The sequence below is a fragment of the Crotalus tigris genome, unplaced genomic scaffold, assembly GCF_016545835.1.
Source record: "Crotalus tigris isolate CLP2741 ecotype Arizona unplaced genomic scaffold, ASM1654583v1 scf7180000024305.242232, whole genome shotgun sequence".
In the NCBI taxonomy this organism is placed as follows: domain Eukaryota; kingdom Metazoa; phylum Chordata; class Lepidosauria; order Squamata; family Viperidae; genus Crotalus; species Crotalus tigris.
The window spans coordinates 122,165-139,633 of record NW_024100477.1 but is presented as its reverse complement, the minus strand read 5'-3'; the positions used below and the strand labels follow the sequence as shown (position 1 = coordinate 139,633).

The following is a 17,469-nucleotide window of genomic DNA, read 5'->3' as shown; positions in this document are numbered from 1 at the left end:
ATTGTATTCTTTGTTTGAGATGGACAATCGGCAGCCTTTGGCCTAGTCAAAAGTGCTTCATAAATAACCAAGGCCCATCTCTGTCAATAGAGATATTTTTTTCTCTTCCAGCTACCTTTGGGTGGGAGAGTAGGAAGGAAAATCAGGGAGAAAATTTGGTGATCCGAAGAGAGAAGAGGTATACTGCCATCTAGCTCATATGGCTTTGGCCTTTAACTTTGCACTCCATTCCTGGCTCAGCTGTTCAAAACAACATTTTATCTCAGTCTCAAGCAGAAGCTCACGTGTTTTGGCATGGGTGCAACATGCATATTATCCAACTCCTCCCTCTTCAATAGAGGAAAAGACTTTCTTAAACCAAGCAGAAGCTGCTGGCAACAGGATGGAACCCACTGAGTCTTGCGTATCCTCCTCAGCTTCAGGTGATTTGGACCTTGCAAGAACCAGGATTCCTCAGGTAAGAAGTTGACAGAGAGGTATCATTTGCCCAAAGGCTGATATATTCTCTTGAGGAAAAAAATGCTATGATGATGATAGAGGAAAACCAAAGTAAGAACCGTACCACATTTCATGTATTTCCTGTGTATGCTAACTAATGTTTTTATATGTTCCTTTGATTTACGGGCAGACCAATTTCATCTTGCATTTGCCCAGAGCCTTCTATTGCCCTACTAGGTTTTCTACTGGAGATCTTTTTAAATTGTGATCTGTGGTTTGACCTTTCTGTTTGTAGCAACCCTGCTGGTAAAAGGTACCCCTCCATGCTCTTGTGAGCTGCATCACTACCAATCCTATGAAATGCCCCTCCCACATGTGAACTGCTTAATGTGCCCTTATAAGAAAACATTCACAGCAAGCTGAATAGACCCTGAGTGACAAGCAGCGACAGGAACTAGTGGCCTACTAAATTACTTCACCTTGTTTGTATCCACTGACCATATCTCAACAATTGCCTTGCTGACCTAGGAGAAACAGAGAAATGATGAAATGATGAGGAGGCCATCCAGATGGGTTTATCTAAAATATTTTAATGTCATGCTGTAATTTACATTAGGTCTACATTCTGCTTTGTCTTGTCTTTGAATTGTAGTTGGCCAAAAGCATCTAAACTCTGGTTCTGCCTTTGCTTAGGGGTGCTCAGCAAGCTATCACTTTGCTTGGAACTTGATGTACATGATTGTGGCCTACATGCTTAATAAATGTATGTTGTGTTTTCAAAATAATGTGATTGCTTTAGATGAGCCAGGCTTTGGTCACAACACAGCACTGGCCAGTGAATGTTACATGTGACTAGTTATGCTAAAAAAGGATTCTTTTTTCATATTCTTTATTCTTTGAGAAGCTGATCTATCTTCTAAAGGAGAGAGGTTGATCACCCTTATAACACACTTGAACATGCTGAAATCAGGAGATGATGTTCTATATAATGAATTTCATTATCATTTTTATATTTTTCCCTTTTATTTGCCAGAAAGATGCACAGCATGGAGCTTGAGAAGAGTGTCTTCTCTGCTTCATATGCTAAGGCTTGGAGGAGAATGCCATGTAGAGATAGTGGCAGTGGCACTACCCACCTGCTATACCAAAGCAGGAAGTGAAGCTAGGGTGGGCAAATCCAGATAGTTTTGCATAGGGAGACTTTTCTCCACCAGCTTATTCTTAAAAACAACTGCATTCTATGCCAGTTGGGACGTACCGCTCAAACTGTTTTGTAGGTTTTCCATAGGTTGTTCCATCATTGTTCTATGCCATTCTGCAAAGCTTTTGAGAGATATCTGTGACAATATCTCTACATCCCTATCATTGATATGTTACTCTTGATACATTTCCCCTGAAGGAATGTTGTCTTTAGTAGTGAAAAAAAGAGAGATACCCCATCCTTATGGTATAGAGAAATACAAATTCCAAAGTCAAGATCAGTTCCTGGTGATTACATGGAACATCCATGTAGCTTTTTTTGATGATGTGAACGAACGAGTTTGCCTTCTTCTAAAACACGTTTTTGACTCCCAAGTCTCCATGAAAAGATGTTATATCCACTGATTTGACCTGCCAAAGCTTTCAGTTACTGCAGATCACTTAAACCACATTCAGATAGGTTTGAAAGAACAAGGACTCTACTGAAGTCAATCATTCCATTTATCAAGGGAGCAACAGACAATGAGAGATATCTAATGATCTGGGGCCACTTGAGTCCCATGTTAAATTCAACATTAAGACCTAGCTAGTTATCCACTCTTGTGCCTTGAGACAGTTAAACTACTTCTTCCTGTTCTTGCTTGTTCTTCTAGAGGATGGCTCCCCAAAGTGGTCAATATCAATCTCCAAGGGTTGATAGGACTATTCATTGTTGTTGTTGTTGTTGTTGTTGTTGTTGTTGTTGTTGTTGTTATTATTATTATTATTATTATTATTATTCATATTAGTTAAAACAGTATTAAGTTATTTTCATATAATAAATGTGTGGGAGTCAATGAACAATCTGAAACCATGAAAGGGTCAATGAATTGAAGAGTCTGCAACCCCTGTTCTAAAGAATGGTGGGAATAGAATTTGATTGACACCAGGCCAAAAAAATGGGAGGCCATGAATTCTAGTCCCACTTTAGCCATGAAAGAAAGCTGGGTGACTTCGGGCCAATCACTCTCTCTCAACCCAACTCATCTCACAGAGTAGTTGTGGTGGGGAAAATAGGAGGAGGAAGGTGTCTTGCATATGTTCATTGCCTTAAGTTATTTATCAAAATAATAACGGTGGAATGCAAATAAATAATAATAATAATAATAAATTGGCTCAGCAATATGATTCTTAGGTAAAATTGCTTTCTTCAACTTCCTTAATATAAATAGTTAGGGGACCCGGTCTAAGTGCAGGAACTTTTAACAAATGCACGGCTGGCTTTTGTTTGTTTGGGAAACAGCCACACAATTTAAAATGTATCAGGGAGCCCTCGTTTCAAACAAAGCAGCTCCTGCAAATCATATACCTCCTGTGCCGCACAGATCAAGATGTACCTTTGAGTTGTCTAACAGCTGCACTTCAGATGCCAGGTTTTGATCCGCTTAATTAAGCAAATGACACATTTTGCTGATTAAGTATGCTGTGATTCAGTGGTATCTTATGCTCAGTGCTTCACTTATTTTCTAACTTGCTTGCACGCCACTACTTATCAAATGGATATAAAAAGTAAATAAACAACAGCTATCCTGAACACATCTCAGTATTGCCTATCAAATACAACCACAGGCTTCACTTCACCGAGCAGGAAAGAGTTGATAAAATTGCACACACTTTACCTACTGCTCCATTATTCTTTACTAATTGAGGGGCATAATTTAGCCAAGAATTTACACAGTCTGCTAACAGATATGCATACAAATTTTGTTCAATACATTATGCTAAAGAGGAATGTTTACTACCTGCTGAGTCTTTTGGAGTCATGGTAGACATTGCAATTCTATAGTTATCATCTTAGTCAATACAAGCTGATAACTGTGCAAGCCGTTCCTCTGGCAGGCTTATTATCTTTCCATTAGTGGTGCATTGATGAAAGCTAACCAAAGCAATTATTTGACTATGGGTTGCTTTCAGGCAGGGGTTGGAGAAAGGCAAATGAAACAGGAAACTCCTTGTTATCCTGGCACTCCTGTTTGCTTTTTCTCTTTTAATGATTCCTAGTGAAGCTACAGGTCAGAAAGGTTGGGATCTTATGCTTGCATAGTTGGGAGTAATCCAGTTGAGTTCTTGAGGGACTTGACAGGAGGTTAAAATAATGGCTTGCCAAATAATACAGAGAAAAAAAAGGATCAGCCATTTGCAGTAGTTAGACTGCTATATGAGTCCATTGAGATCTATTTGGTACAATTCACTACATGTTTACAGAGGAATATACCTTGTTTCTTTTCCATATAATTGTGCTATAAAAAAGCATGACTACAATCAGTGATGACAGGTGAAGAGAAGTCTTGCCCATGGCCCCTCACTTGAGGGGTGCTGCAGGACTCAACGCTCTTTCCATTTCTGTTTAACATCCAAAAGAAGCCACTGGATGAGGTCATTCCTTCAGTTTGGGGTCAGGTATCATCAACCTGGCTGGCCAAGTGATGTGCCTGAAATACTAACCTGGTGCCAGGAGGATGTGCAGATCTGGATGGAGAGAAAAAGGTTCGGTCCTGAGATGACTGATCTGCTGTGTCTATTTGCCTCTCCCCACCCCCCAATATCTGGAGATGTCTCATTGATGACTCTTAGTGGAATTTCACTGCTTCATTCAAGGTTTATGCGCGATCTGGAGTCCTCTTGGATGCTCAGCTCCTGAGGTCCTTTGCACAGGTAGTGCATCAATTGTGCCCTTCCCTGCCTCAGGAGCCATTTCAGGCAGTCACTCATCCCTAGTCATCTTGTGATTGACTTGCTCTAATGGACTCTGTCTGGTCTTCAATCTTATGTCATTCAGGAAAATATGAAAAACCTGGTTGTTTCCCCAGACATTGGAGACAGATATTTTTTTTCTCACTTTTTTTCTTTTAGAACAGAATAGAATAGAACTGGAAGGGATCTTGGAGGTCTTCTAGTCCAGTCTCCTGCTCAAGCAGAAGAACCTATACCATTTCAGATAAGTGACTGTATAGCCTCTTCTTAAAAATGATGGAGCACCATTTCTGGAGGCAAGCTGTTCCACTGGTTAATTGTCTTCACTGTTAGGAAGTTTCTCCTTAATTCCAGATTGCGTCTCTCCTTGGTTAGTTTCTACCCATTGTTTCTTGTCTTGCTTTTGGTGCTTTGGAGAATAATTTGACCCACTCTTTTTTGTGGCAGCCCCTCAAATACTGGAATACTGCTATCATGTCTCTTCTGTTTCTTCTTTTTTTTAGACTAGCCAAATGCAAATCCCGCAGCCATTCTTCGCATGTTTTAGTCTCCAGGTCTTTGATTATTTTAGTTGCTCTTCTCTGAACTTTTTCCAAAGTCTCAACATCTTTTTTGTAGTTTGGTGACCAAAATTGGTTGAGGTATTCCAGGTGTGGTCTTACTAGGGTTTTATAAAGCAGTACTAATTCTTCGCATGATCTTGATTCTATGCCTCTGTTTATATAACCCAGGATTGTATTAGCTTTTTTGGCTGCTGCTGCACACTGCTGGCATGATCGTCCACTAGGACTCCAAGCTCCCTCTCACAGTTGCTGTTTTTGAGCCAGGACTCACCTAATCTGTACTTATATCTTTGATTTGACCATTTTACTCTTCTACTTTGTTGTATCTCTAATATGTCTTTACATATGTATTAGTTTCCAAAAGTAAGCTGCCCAGAGTCATATGGAAGCTGGGCAGCCATACATAAGTGACAGAGAAAGAAGGAAAGAAAGAAAGAAAGAAAGAAAGAAAGAAAGAAAGAAAGAAAGAAAGAAAGAAAGAAAGAAAGAATAGTTCTCAACTTACAACAGTTCATTTAGTGATCATTTGAAGTTACAAAAGCACTGAACAAAGTGACTTATAATCATTTTCCACACTTACAACTGTTGCAGCATTTCCCATGGTCATATGATCAAAATCTGGACATTTGACAACTGGTTCATATTTATGATGATTGTAGTGTCCCAGGATTATGTGATCCTCTTTTGCGACCTGTTGACAGGTCAAGTCAATTGAGGAGCCAGATTCACTTAACAATCATGTTACTAACTTAACAACTGAAATGATTCACTTAACAACTGTGGCAAGAAAGGTCATAAAATGGGGCAAAGTTCACTTAACAACTGTCTCACTTAGCAACAGAAATGTTGGGCTCAATTGTGATCATAAATTGAGGATAACCTGTAATAGACTTACCGTTGCTTAGTAGAAATAAATGTAATTGTTGATTGGGAAGGGTGTAATAGGAGAACTTGAGTTGCCTCGATCCATGTTAGGTACATGAACTCCTGAACTGGAAACTAATCTTCATCAGCTTACTCAAAACCTAAATTTATATCCAGATGAAACGTTTACTTTTCTTAAGACAGTCACCTGCCTCAATGTTCAGCGGTTTTGTTAATTTATTGTCACATTTATTTGTCAAATTTAGAAGGCCATCCAATCCATATGAAGTCTTGATGGCTTCCATCATTAAATACAGTAAGAAGCAATAAAAATAAAGAAAAGACCAACACACTGTATGTCCAGAAGAGGAGATATCCAAAGTAACCAAAACACCCTGTAAGAGGGATGCCACTCACCTTAACTTAGTTTGGGGAAATTTTTCAGAGAGTTTTTAAAGACAACCAATGGGGGCATTTTAAATAATAAGAACCCAACCTCCCCAAAATGTATCTTACCAGTTTTTCTTGCCATGCAATCTTGTTTTTTTGAGTTCCAAACAGGCAGCAAAAAGATTTTTTTATCAGTCTTCTTAAAGTAAAAATTCTTCTTATTGGTTCATCAGTTGCTCTGTGAATAATAATTTGGCTACATCTGATCAGTTGGAAAACTAGGAAGGTCTGCTTTTTTGTTTCTTCCTTATCTTGTCTTCTAAATCTATGCAGAAAAAGAACCAGAGAATTATATTCATTAAGTTCATTAGATACAAGCTTTCCTTAATTTCACTCATGCAAGCAAGTAGGTATGCTTATAACTAAATTACTAGATCATATAAACTAAATACACTGCACATCAATATATGGGTTGATTGCTGCCCAATGACCAGCATGTTGCATGTTTAATTAATATGCAACATCAACTTCACATTATGCATCTATTATGTATCTGTTTGCAAGGTAATATTTTATGTGATGGAGTATACAGCTATGGCAGTTATATATCATATTGCATATCCACATTGCAACTTTACATTGTTCTTATCTCATGCTGATGTCAGCTGGACCCTAAACTGGTTTAACAAAAGTTTTGTTGCGATTGAGATGCTGTGGCAATCACTTGGCAGGTGTTCAGTCTCCTTCTCCCAGCCAACTCTCTTTCTGCTATGCCTTCCCAACTTGCCATGCCCTGTGCTAGGAATACATACATATAGCTACACACACACACACACACACACACACACACACAAAACGTGTTTGTACAAAATGAAATATATATAAAATTAAAGCATGAAAATGCACATATATTTTAACACAATCAGCTTTAAAATAATGGTATCTTTCTTGCACTTTCCCTGTCTAAGCTGTATACTGCAGCAATTTCTGCTACTAGTGGTGCTTCAATAGCATAGTGTTTATACTTACGTGACACGCAGAACTTCAATGGTTTGAAATCTGGCAGAATTTCCCTGCCATACCTACTTTTCCAAGTGACAGGAAAAATGATAAAAAGGAATGCTTTTTTATTTTTTTTTTAAAAAAAGTGTAGAAATGTAGGTAGCTCAGAGAAAGAAAAACAGTAATTAAAAAAGTTGCTTCTCATGTTATGTTAATCACTATAGCAGTGATTAGAGAGCTACCAGGTGGCAACCACTGACCCAGGTAGGAGAGCATTTCTGCATCTTCTCAGTAGCCAGTCAAATTGAAGGGGGCCTTCTAGATTGAAGACAGTAAAGTGCAACAACTAGCTTGGAGCAACTTTCTGATGCAAACCAGAAAACATTTCTTTAAAATATGAAAATTTGGTGGAGGTTGCATTTATGGAGTCAGCTGAGGATGACTGTGTAGCGGAGCTGTCTGAGAGGCTTTGCAGGAGCCTGGCTGGAAAGAGGGAAGTGGACTGTGTTGTAGCCAGGCACACTGGCTGAGGAATTCTGGGAGCTGAAGTCCACAAGTCATAAAAGGGCCAAGTTTGAAGACCCCTGTTGTAGACTGAAGATAGATGATGTCTATCCCTCCCCCTTTGTTGAGAAAGGGTTGTTTTTGACATAGATGGCCTCTTTGACCCCTCTTTCCAGTTGCCTCATGAGAAAGCACTTTTGGGACTACCATGACCTGGATGACTGAGAATCTCTCTAGATAATGGAGCTGATACCGGATGCCCTTCCTGATGCCTTCGTGGAGTTTACAACAGGTATTTTCTCTTTGCACCCTGATAGAGAAACATCTGCTGCTACCTAGGATTGAATTCTCAACCTTCCAAGTGGGAGGTGAACATAGGCCACCATGCTGCTCCTTCTTAGAGCCTTAATTATATACACACAATACAAATGCTATGATTGTCTATTGTGTCCTTCAAACTGTGGCTGCAAACACACATATACTCAAAACAGAAGATAATAAAACGTACACTTTACATAATATTTGGAAATGTTCAAAATTCTTCCCATATGTGAACCCCCTAAAAGTAGTTCAATGTTGCCCATTCCTGTCTCAACAGGTGGGATGATGAAGGTAAAAAAAAGCACATGTGTTATTTCTTAGAACAAAGTTGAAATTTGAACTTAGATTCTCTGGTATCAACATCCATCTTGAATAAAACATAGAACAATAGAGTTGGAAGGGACCTTGGAGGTCTTTTAGTCCAACCCCCTGCCCATCACAGGAGATCTTATACCACTCCAGAGTTTCTTTGGACTTGATGGGATGGATACATATAATCACAGAAAGAATAACAGAATAATAAGAGTTGGAAGAGACACCAAAGGTCCTCCAATCCAACTCCCAAATATCTAGGATCAATTCAGTTCAATTCTGAAAAGCTCTCTGTTTCAACTTGTCACTGGGTTCATTGCTTAGTTCCTTAGCTGCTATGTTTCACCAGCAAGAATTGCCACTGTACAATCACCAATTTCTCATGGGTTAGTGAGGTTATTCTCTATTCCCACATGAGAAGGTAAAGAGGAACAATGTACCTTGGCTGGTCTTAGAAATCCGGTCTTCAGAACTCTTTAACATCTGTGCCCAACTTTTCTGACCAAAACTCAAATGAGCCATTCTTTTTTCTTTCGAGAAAATTGTCATTTTCTTTTTATCATTTTTAAAGCCGTAATTTTTTTTGCACTGAATCAACCCCTCAGAAAAATCTAACTGGTGTAATAATATTTCCATGCAGAAAGGCAGTTTAATAGGTTCCTAATGTGGAAGAGGTACTTTAAAAACCTGCTGTGGTTTAGGAGATGGTTTCTAGGCAGCTTCTCTCTTTTACGCATCACAACATTGGTTGCTGAAGAATATAAAGAAGTTTGGGGTACCTCTGCTTCCTTATGGCACTGGAAACATTAATAATACAAAGCACATTGATGGCATATAATGACTGTGTCTGAGCTTTAATGATGCATCCCATCAATCTCAGACCCAGGGACATTATTAGTAAGTCTGCTTACACGGCTCCCACCACCAGTGTAACTACATCTAACAGAATAACAGGTAGCTATTTTTCCTTCGGGTAACTATAGCTAGTATGCCAGTTCACAACTGCTCAGCATTTAAAGAGGAGCAAATGAAAAGGCTGAACTTTATCAGCAAGTTCAGTGCCTGCTCCCCACTTTGTTGTGTGAGCGTTCAGGAACTGGAGCCAAGGTTGCTCAGAGGAATAGCCAAGAATAACAGCTCAGATGCCTGAGGATGCTTCTAACAAGAAGCTTCTAAAGAACACTTTGTGCATGGGAATTGCACCATTGGATCTACCCATGCTAAGCCCAGGGCTCATGTTGCATTAATAAGACTTGCAAGGAGGCAGTAAGTGGATAAAAAAGTAGATGTGCTTAATTTCAGGCTAACGTTAGGTGTTGTGGCTTTTATTTCTAGATAAATGTGCACAGAGCATAAGGGAAATCAGTTCAGGCACACAACAGCATTCACCTTATGGTCTGGTGTTGCAGTGACTCCTTTTTAGACAGGAGCTGTTTTATGAACGTTACAAACTTTTTATCATTGTTAAAATAAAAGAATACTGGAAGATCACCCGTCCGTCTTCAAATATTCAAGGGGTAAAGAAATTCATTTCCCTTTCTATATCTGAGCAAGCATTTTACTGAGCAGGAGACCATTTTGAAGTTTGGATTAGATCTGCTAGCTGGTATTTTGTGTATGTATAATATTAATCCTTAAACCACAATCAGTTAACTACAGTGGATAGATGTGCCGAAAGCCACGTGCTAAACCAAGGTGGCATTTTCTTAATGTTTCAGAGCCTGCCTATTCAGCCTCTTACTGTCAGCTGCAAAATAGTTTTTGAAAGAGGTGAGATTGAATATTTTCTGCTGTTTCTCATTTGATTTTGGGAGCTGGGATTAAGAACAAGAATGGAAAACTTACACTCTATTGACTCCAATTTCTTAATTGACAAATGCAAGGTAGTCCTCACTTAAAGTGATGGTAATATTATCCATTGAGTCGTGTCCGACTCTTGGCGATTCTGTGGACCAGGTCTCTCCACTTCTTCTAATCTTGTATTGCTTCATTGGGTTTTTCTACTCTCTGGCTGGTGTCAGCTTTGATAGTGTCCAGCCATTGTGCTCGTTGGTGACCTAGTTTCCTTTTGCCACTAACTCTTCCCACCATAATTGCTTTCTCCAGTGAATTCCTCCACACGACATGGCCAAAATAAGTTAGATGCGAGTTTGGTGTTTTTTTCCTTCTAGTGACAAGTCTTGTGTTCTGCATTCCAGTACTTGCTTGTGGGTCACCTTTGCTGTCCAAGCTCACTTAAAGTACTCCTGTTTAAATAAATGGGTTCACTTAATAGCTGCAGCATTTCCTTAACAATTGCTGTAAAAAAAGGCCAGAAAATTACTTCTGGTCACATAGGTGCTTCGATTTACAGCCACAAATTACAATTACATCCATAATTCCAAGGTCAATTATATTCATAAATTGAGGACTATCTGTACTGTACATTTAATTTTGACAGCATAACCTCAAGCTGTTTCAAGTGGTGTTGGAGGGCTGCATGCAATCCCCCCAACTGTGTGCTACACTCATCTTGTGCTAAACCAAAAGGAAACCAATTGTATTATAACGTAGCATAAATGCATGTGAACTCAGTTGCTCTGTGCGAAAAGGGTTGTTAATCTTATTCAAGAGTAATGATTTTAATAATAGGATGTCATTGATGTTTCTTGTGTGGTGCTAAAGTTGAACAAATTAATGCTAATCCAAAGCTTATTTTATATGTTTCATTTTCTCTCCTTCATAGAAAACAATTGAGTCTCATTCAAAGAGAGAAGATATAATAGCAGAAAATAGATAATACTCCAACTAATGCATGCAAAGATAAATATAATCACTGTTGCTGTAATATCTGCTGCACAAAATTATGTATATTAACATTTTTACAAGAGGTTGAGAGTAATAATTCTGTTTATAATATTTTAAACTTAAACATATTACCAAGACATTTTAATGACTCTTGCTCTTAAACTGATATGTAATTCATTTCATATATTTCATATATTTATAACAAAAGATCACATGGTTAAAAATTTATATTTATCATATATATGGATTTTATGCTAATCAGAGCAATAGAACACACAGTAGTTAATATGAAACATATGCTATCAAAAGCATCCTTTTCTACCAGCAATGGTTGCTTATAAAATTCTCTCCCTTTGAATTTTACTGAATTTTCTCAATTACTTGGTCATATTTTGGTGCAAAATATTTTAATCATCATTTATTCTTTAGTTCAAGAATTTAATATCTGGCCTCCTCCAGTTGTTTTGAACTATAACTCCCACAGTCTCTTGCTTTGGGCCTTATTTTTATCTGAAAGGCATCAAGCTGCCTACCCTAGTATTATTTTCAGTTTGAATTTCCAAAATAAATAAACACTGCTTCACATGTAGTTTGTTTTTTTCTGCTACTATATTTTAAACTATTTCAGTGAAATTAGGTTCCTTCCTTCTTTCCTTTTTTAAAAATAAAATTTTATTGATTTTTTAGTTTTACATTTAAATATTTAAAAAGCAACGTGGTGGCTGAGTTAATCGATAATTCAATAACATACAAGTATCTTTAGTACAGATCTCAAATTATTAAATATTTCCTCTCTTTTCCCCTTAGAATTTACTGTCTCATATTTAAATCCTTCCTTCCTTCTTTCCTTCCTTCCTTCCTTCCTTCCTTCCTTCCTTCCTTCCTTCCTTCCTTCCTTCCTTCCTTCCTTCCTTCCTTCCTTCCTTCCCAGGCACACTTTAGTTTTATGTCTCCCAAGCTGAGTTCTGATGATGTCAATTTCCTTAATTACCAATGCAAGAGAAACTGTTTGGGTCTAGGACAACCTGGCATGGCCAACTTGCTATGGAACAAAACTTACACTAATATCAAAGAAATGGTGGAATAGAATCATTAAGGAAAGGATGCCAAAGGAGAGAGAAAATGAAATGTGAATGACATAATTAAATTCAATAATTAAATTGAATTGTTAAATTGTACCGTGGTGAGGTGGCCATGGTGAGTTGTCCCATTCTGAAACTATACTGCTCAAAAAAATAAAGGGAACACAAACATATAGGATCCTATATGTTTGTGTTCCCTTTATTTTTGTGAGCAGTATATTTATAAATCCAATGGGAGATCAAAATCAAGAGTCCTGAAAACATCTCCCCTTATATATGTACACAATTTGTCTTGTATTGGGGATTTTGGGAGTTGGTCATCAAAGCTCAGTTTGTGGGCTGTGTTAAAGTATCAAGAGTCCAAAATGCACGGGATCTCCCAATACACCTCAGGTTGAGGGTTGTTTCTCCAAATCTCGGGGGAGGGGAGCTGTTCTTTTAACTATCATGACAGTTGATGAATATTCTAGGAGTTGGTCTCCACATCCAGAAGGCATGTGAGTTGGTAATATGACTTAATGTTAAATGAACGTATCTGTCTTATTTCACAAATGATGGTCAAACAAAAAGTTTGGCTTATCATGATAGTGAATTTAGCCACTTTTTACACATTATACAGTACTAACACGTTCCAAGATAGAGTTATAATGTAATTTATGTAGAAATAATTTAGACGTGTGCTTTCAACTGAGATTCAATTTTAATTCAATGCCCATGCTTTGGTTAAATGCAGGTATTTATATATTTTAAAACCTATATCTATCTATCTATCTATCTATCTATCTATCTATCTATCTATCTATCTATCTATCTATCTATCTATCTATCTATCTATCTACAGTATCTATCTCCATCTCTATATCTATATCTATATAGCTATGTGTTAAATTTGGATCGCTAAAAAAGAGTTAAAGGGAAGCTGATATAGATAGCTATTTCTTCTTCCCATATTTGGGCCAGCTGGGTGCATCATAAAAAACTCCACTTACATATCTATATCTATCTATCTATCTATCTATCTATCTATCTATCTATCTATCTATCTATCTATCTATCTATCTATTCCATCTTATTTCTTTTTGTTTTTCATTAAATGTGTCATTCATTTTTAGGAAAAGAGTTAATTTTAACAACAACAACAACAATAATAATAATAGTAAAGTTGGAAGGGACTTTGGAGGTCATCTAGCTCAACCCCCTGCTCAGGCAGGAAACCCTATACCATTTCGGACAAATGGCTGCCCAGTCTCTTCTTAAAAACTTCCAGTGTTGGAACATTCACTGCTTCTGGAGGCAGGTTGTTCCACTGGTTAATTGTTCTAACTGTCAGGAAGTTTCTCCTTAGTTCTAGGTTGCTTCTCTCCTTGATTAGTTTCCACCCATGGCTTCTTGTCCTACCTTCAGGCACTTTGGAAAATAGCTTGACTCCCTCTTCTTTGTGACAGCCTCTGAGATATTGGAACACTGCTATCATGTCCCCCCTTGTCCTTCTCTTCATTAAACTAGACATACCCAATTCCAGCAGCCGTTCCTTTTGTGCTTTGGCCTTCAGTCTCCTAATCATTTTTGTTGCTCTTCTCTGTACTCTTTCTAGAGTCTCAACATCTTTTTTACATCGTGGTGACCAAAACTGGATGCAGTATTCCAGGTGTGGCCTTACCAAGGCATTGTAAAGTAGTATTAACACTTCACGTGATCTTGATTCTATCCCTCTGTTAATGCAGCCTAGCACTGTGTTGGCCTTTTTGGCAGCTGCAGCACACTGCTGGCTCATATTTAGGTGATTGTCCATTAGGACTCCGAAATCCCTCTCACTACTATTGAGCAAGGTACTCCCTATACTATACCTGTGCATTTGGTTTTTCTTGCTTAAATGTAGAACCTTGCTTTTTTCACCATTGAATTTCATTTTGTTAGATAGTGCCCAGTGTTCAAGTCTGTCCAGATCCTTCTGTATCTTAAGCCTGTCTTCTGGAGTGTTGGCTATTCCTGCCAGCTTGGTGTCGTCTGCAAATTTGATGAGTTCCCCATGTATCCCCTCTTCCAAATAGTTGATGAAGATGTTGAAGAGTACTGGGCCCAGAACAGAGCCCTGGGGCACCCCACTAACCACTTCCCTCCATGTAGATGCGGTTCCATTGAGGACCACTCGCTGAGTACGGCTGGTCAGCCAGCTACGTATCCATCTGGTGGTGATGCTGTCTACCCCACATTTTTCTATCTTGTCAAGTAGTAGGTTGTGATCTACTTTATCAAATGTCTTACTGAAGTCCAAGTAAATTATGTCCACAGCATTCCTCTGATCCACTAATTTTGTCACTTGGTCAAAGAATGCAATAAGGTTTGTCTGGCATGATCTATTTTTGACAAACCCATGTTGGCTTTTAGTAATGACTTTGTTTGCCTCTAGGTGTTCGCTGATTTGTTGTTTGATTATCTTTTCCAAGATCTTCCCAGATATTGAGGTCAGGCTGATAGGTCTGTAATTTCCTGGGTCCATTTTTTCCCCTTTTTTGAAGATGGGAACTACATCAGCTCTGGTAGTTCCTCTGTGCTCCAGGATCTTTGAAAAATATAGTTCAGTGGTTCTGAGTTCACATCTGCCAGTTCCTTGAGAACCTTGGGGTGTAATCCATCTGGTCCTGGTGATTTGAACTTGTCTAGGCTGGACAGGTGCTCACTTACCATTTTCTTGACTGTTGAGTCCTTCGCGGAAAGGTAAGACACGAGAAGCAGTTGTAGTTCTCAGTTTTCTTTATTCTGTGTTCAGCTTACAAGTAGATGGCTTCAGCAGCTCCCAAAACCTCCCAGCTTCTTATATAGGCATTTCCCGGGTCAATGCGATACTTTTCCCGCGCCAGCACCCGCGCATGCGCACGGCGCTGGCGACAGCCTGTCTGGTCCCGGGCAGCTTTGCACCTGCCCGGGACTGCCTGCAAACGCCCCGAGCCGTTTGCAAGGCTCGGGACATAACACCCCTTTCCCCTGGGCTAAAACTACTACCAATATATAATCATTTATTTTATGCAGTGTTCTGCTTCCCAGTGCTCCTATCGTTACCTGGCTTTTGTTTAGCCAGCAATGTTATGTAATCTTCTAAGTATTTAGGAGATTTCCTTGCTCTCTGTGACCTTTTCAGCTCTGGGTTTCTGACAGGTGTTCCCTGACTGAGGGGTGACAAGAGCCTGTTCCCCTTATCATGCCTTGGTGCCTTCCAAGGACTTTGCCCCAATGCCTGGCCTGCTTGCTTGCCCACCGGGCTCGTCAGGCCAGGGCTCCTGTCACTTTGTGACCTGGTTGGCCTGCCTAGCTGTAGGCCCTCGGGCCCCTTGAAGTGATAGCCACTGCTGGGCGTTTCTGCAGACCCTCCTAAGTCCAACCAAGACCTGTCAGAGGGCTGTCCATCCCTTAAGTCCCGTTCTGTATCCGGGCTTGTGTGGGATTCTGTACCTTCCCAAAATTCAGTTACTTCCTGATTTGGGCTAGAGGTGTTGTAGTCGGGACTTGGTTCCTCGACCACCTCCCTGTATGTTTGACCCCCTGTAGGATTTGGGGTAAGGTCAGGCCAACTCTGGGGATTGTGTGCCAGCTCTCTTGCGGGGAATGATTTGTTGGGATGCTCCCGGGTATCCTCCGTGACTGGAGTGCTGTGTGATGTGTGTGGAAAGTGAGTATGCCCCAGGGGTGACTCCCTGGCTGGAGTAGGCGTGAGTGCCTGTTGTGTGGGTAAGCTCCATGAATTCCTGTTCGGAGCACTTGCGGAAGCTTGAAATGGGCCGTCAGTGGCTCCATCAGTGGAGATGGGCAGCAGCTCGTGCCCTTCCCTTTGCTCCAAAGGGTCCCCCTCCCCCCCCTGGAAAAGACCCAGGAGTCTCAGCTGGAAGATGCCGCCTAGGGCGGAGTTGGTCGATGTGCCTGCGCAGGACACGACCGTTGTCCAGGGCTACCTCGTAGGATAGAGGACCCGTGACCCTGGAAACAGAAGCGGGGACCCATGTATGACCAGGCCCGTAATTGCGAGTCCAGACCGGGGCACCCTCAAGTAGTTGTCTAGGTGCCCTAGGATGTGAGGTAGATGAAGGCAATCTGTCCGGATGCAACCGGTCAAGTTTAGTAGTAAGTTGACGCCCCCAACGAAGTTCAGCTGGGCTTCTCCCTGTAGAAGTGGATGGTGTGGTGCGATAAGAAAGGAGAAAGTCAGCCAACCTGTGATGCCAGTCCCCGTAGGTGAGTCTTTTCAATGCGTCCTTTGTGATGCGCACCATACGTTCAGCCATACCGTTGGTGGACGGGTGGAAGGGTGCAGACGTGGCATGACGAATCATGTTAGCCTGTAAGAAAGCTTGGAATTCGGAGTAAGTGAATTGAGGGCCGTTGTCAGACACGATGACATCTGGAAGCCCGTGTGCAGCAAAAATCCCCCTCAGTACCTGAATAGTCTTTGCAGTGGTGGTGGATGAGACAGGTACAACCTCAAGCCATTTTGAATGGCTGTCAACAAGGACCAAGAAGAACTGGCCCTGAAAGGGCCCAGCGTAGTCAATGTGCACCCTAGACCATGGGGACTGTGTTTCCTCCCATCTATGCACGGGAGCTTGGGGCATCTCTGGGCGAGATCGTTGGCACAGGTGGCATGCATGCACCTTAGCCTCAATATCTTTATCTAAACCAGGCCACCACAAGTGGCTGCGCGCAAGAGCCTTCATACGAACAATGCCAGGATGACCCTCGTGGAGGATTCTAAGACCCTAGTCCTCATTGAGGTGGGAATGACAACTCTGTTTCCCCAAAGCAGACAACCCTGAGAAATGGACAGCTCGTTCCTTTTGGACCAGAAACTCTGAAACTCAGGACTAGGGCAGTGCTCAGGCCAACCAGACAAAACCCAGGAACGGACACGTGAAAGTGTGTAATCTGTACCTGTTTCAGCGGTAACATCCCTGGCACTAAGAGGGAGCTCGGCAAGGCTTGGATTGATAGAATGTTGACAGCTGGCGCAGGGTCAGCTTCTACTACTGGCAGAGGCAATCTACTGAGGCCATCAGCATGGCCCATTTCTTTCCCAGGCTTGTGGAGTAAAGAAAAATCATATGCAGACAAAAAAATAGACCACCTAAGCATTCTAGGGGAAATGATTTGGGGAGTTTGCTTACATGTGGTAAACAGTCCCAGCAGAGGCTTATGGTCAGTGAAGACCGTGAAATGCCTGCCATATAGAAAATCATGGAATTTTTTAATTCCAGCAACAACCGCCAGAGCCTCCCTGTCTATCT

General features: G+C 40.5%; 1 long non-coding RNA gene across 1 annotated transcript in view; it reads left to right on the top strand.

Annotated features, from left to right (window-relative positions):
• The first annotated feature begins 347 nt into the window (after positions 1–347).
• Positions 348–17,469, top strand: part of LOC120299663 — a 64,743-nt gene continuing 47,621 nt past the window's right edge. The window contains exons 1-2 of the long non-coding RNA XR_005554465.1: positions 348–457; positions 7,871–7,986. This is a non-coding gene — a long non-coding RNA (uncharacterized LOC120299663). The remainder of the gene's footprint in view (positions 458–7,870; positions 7,987–17,469) is intronic.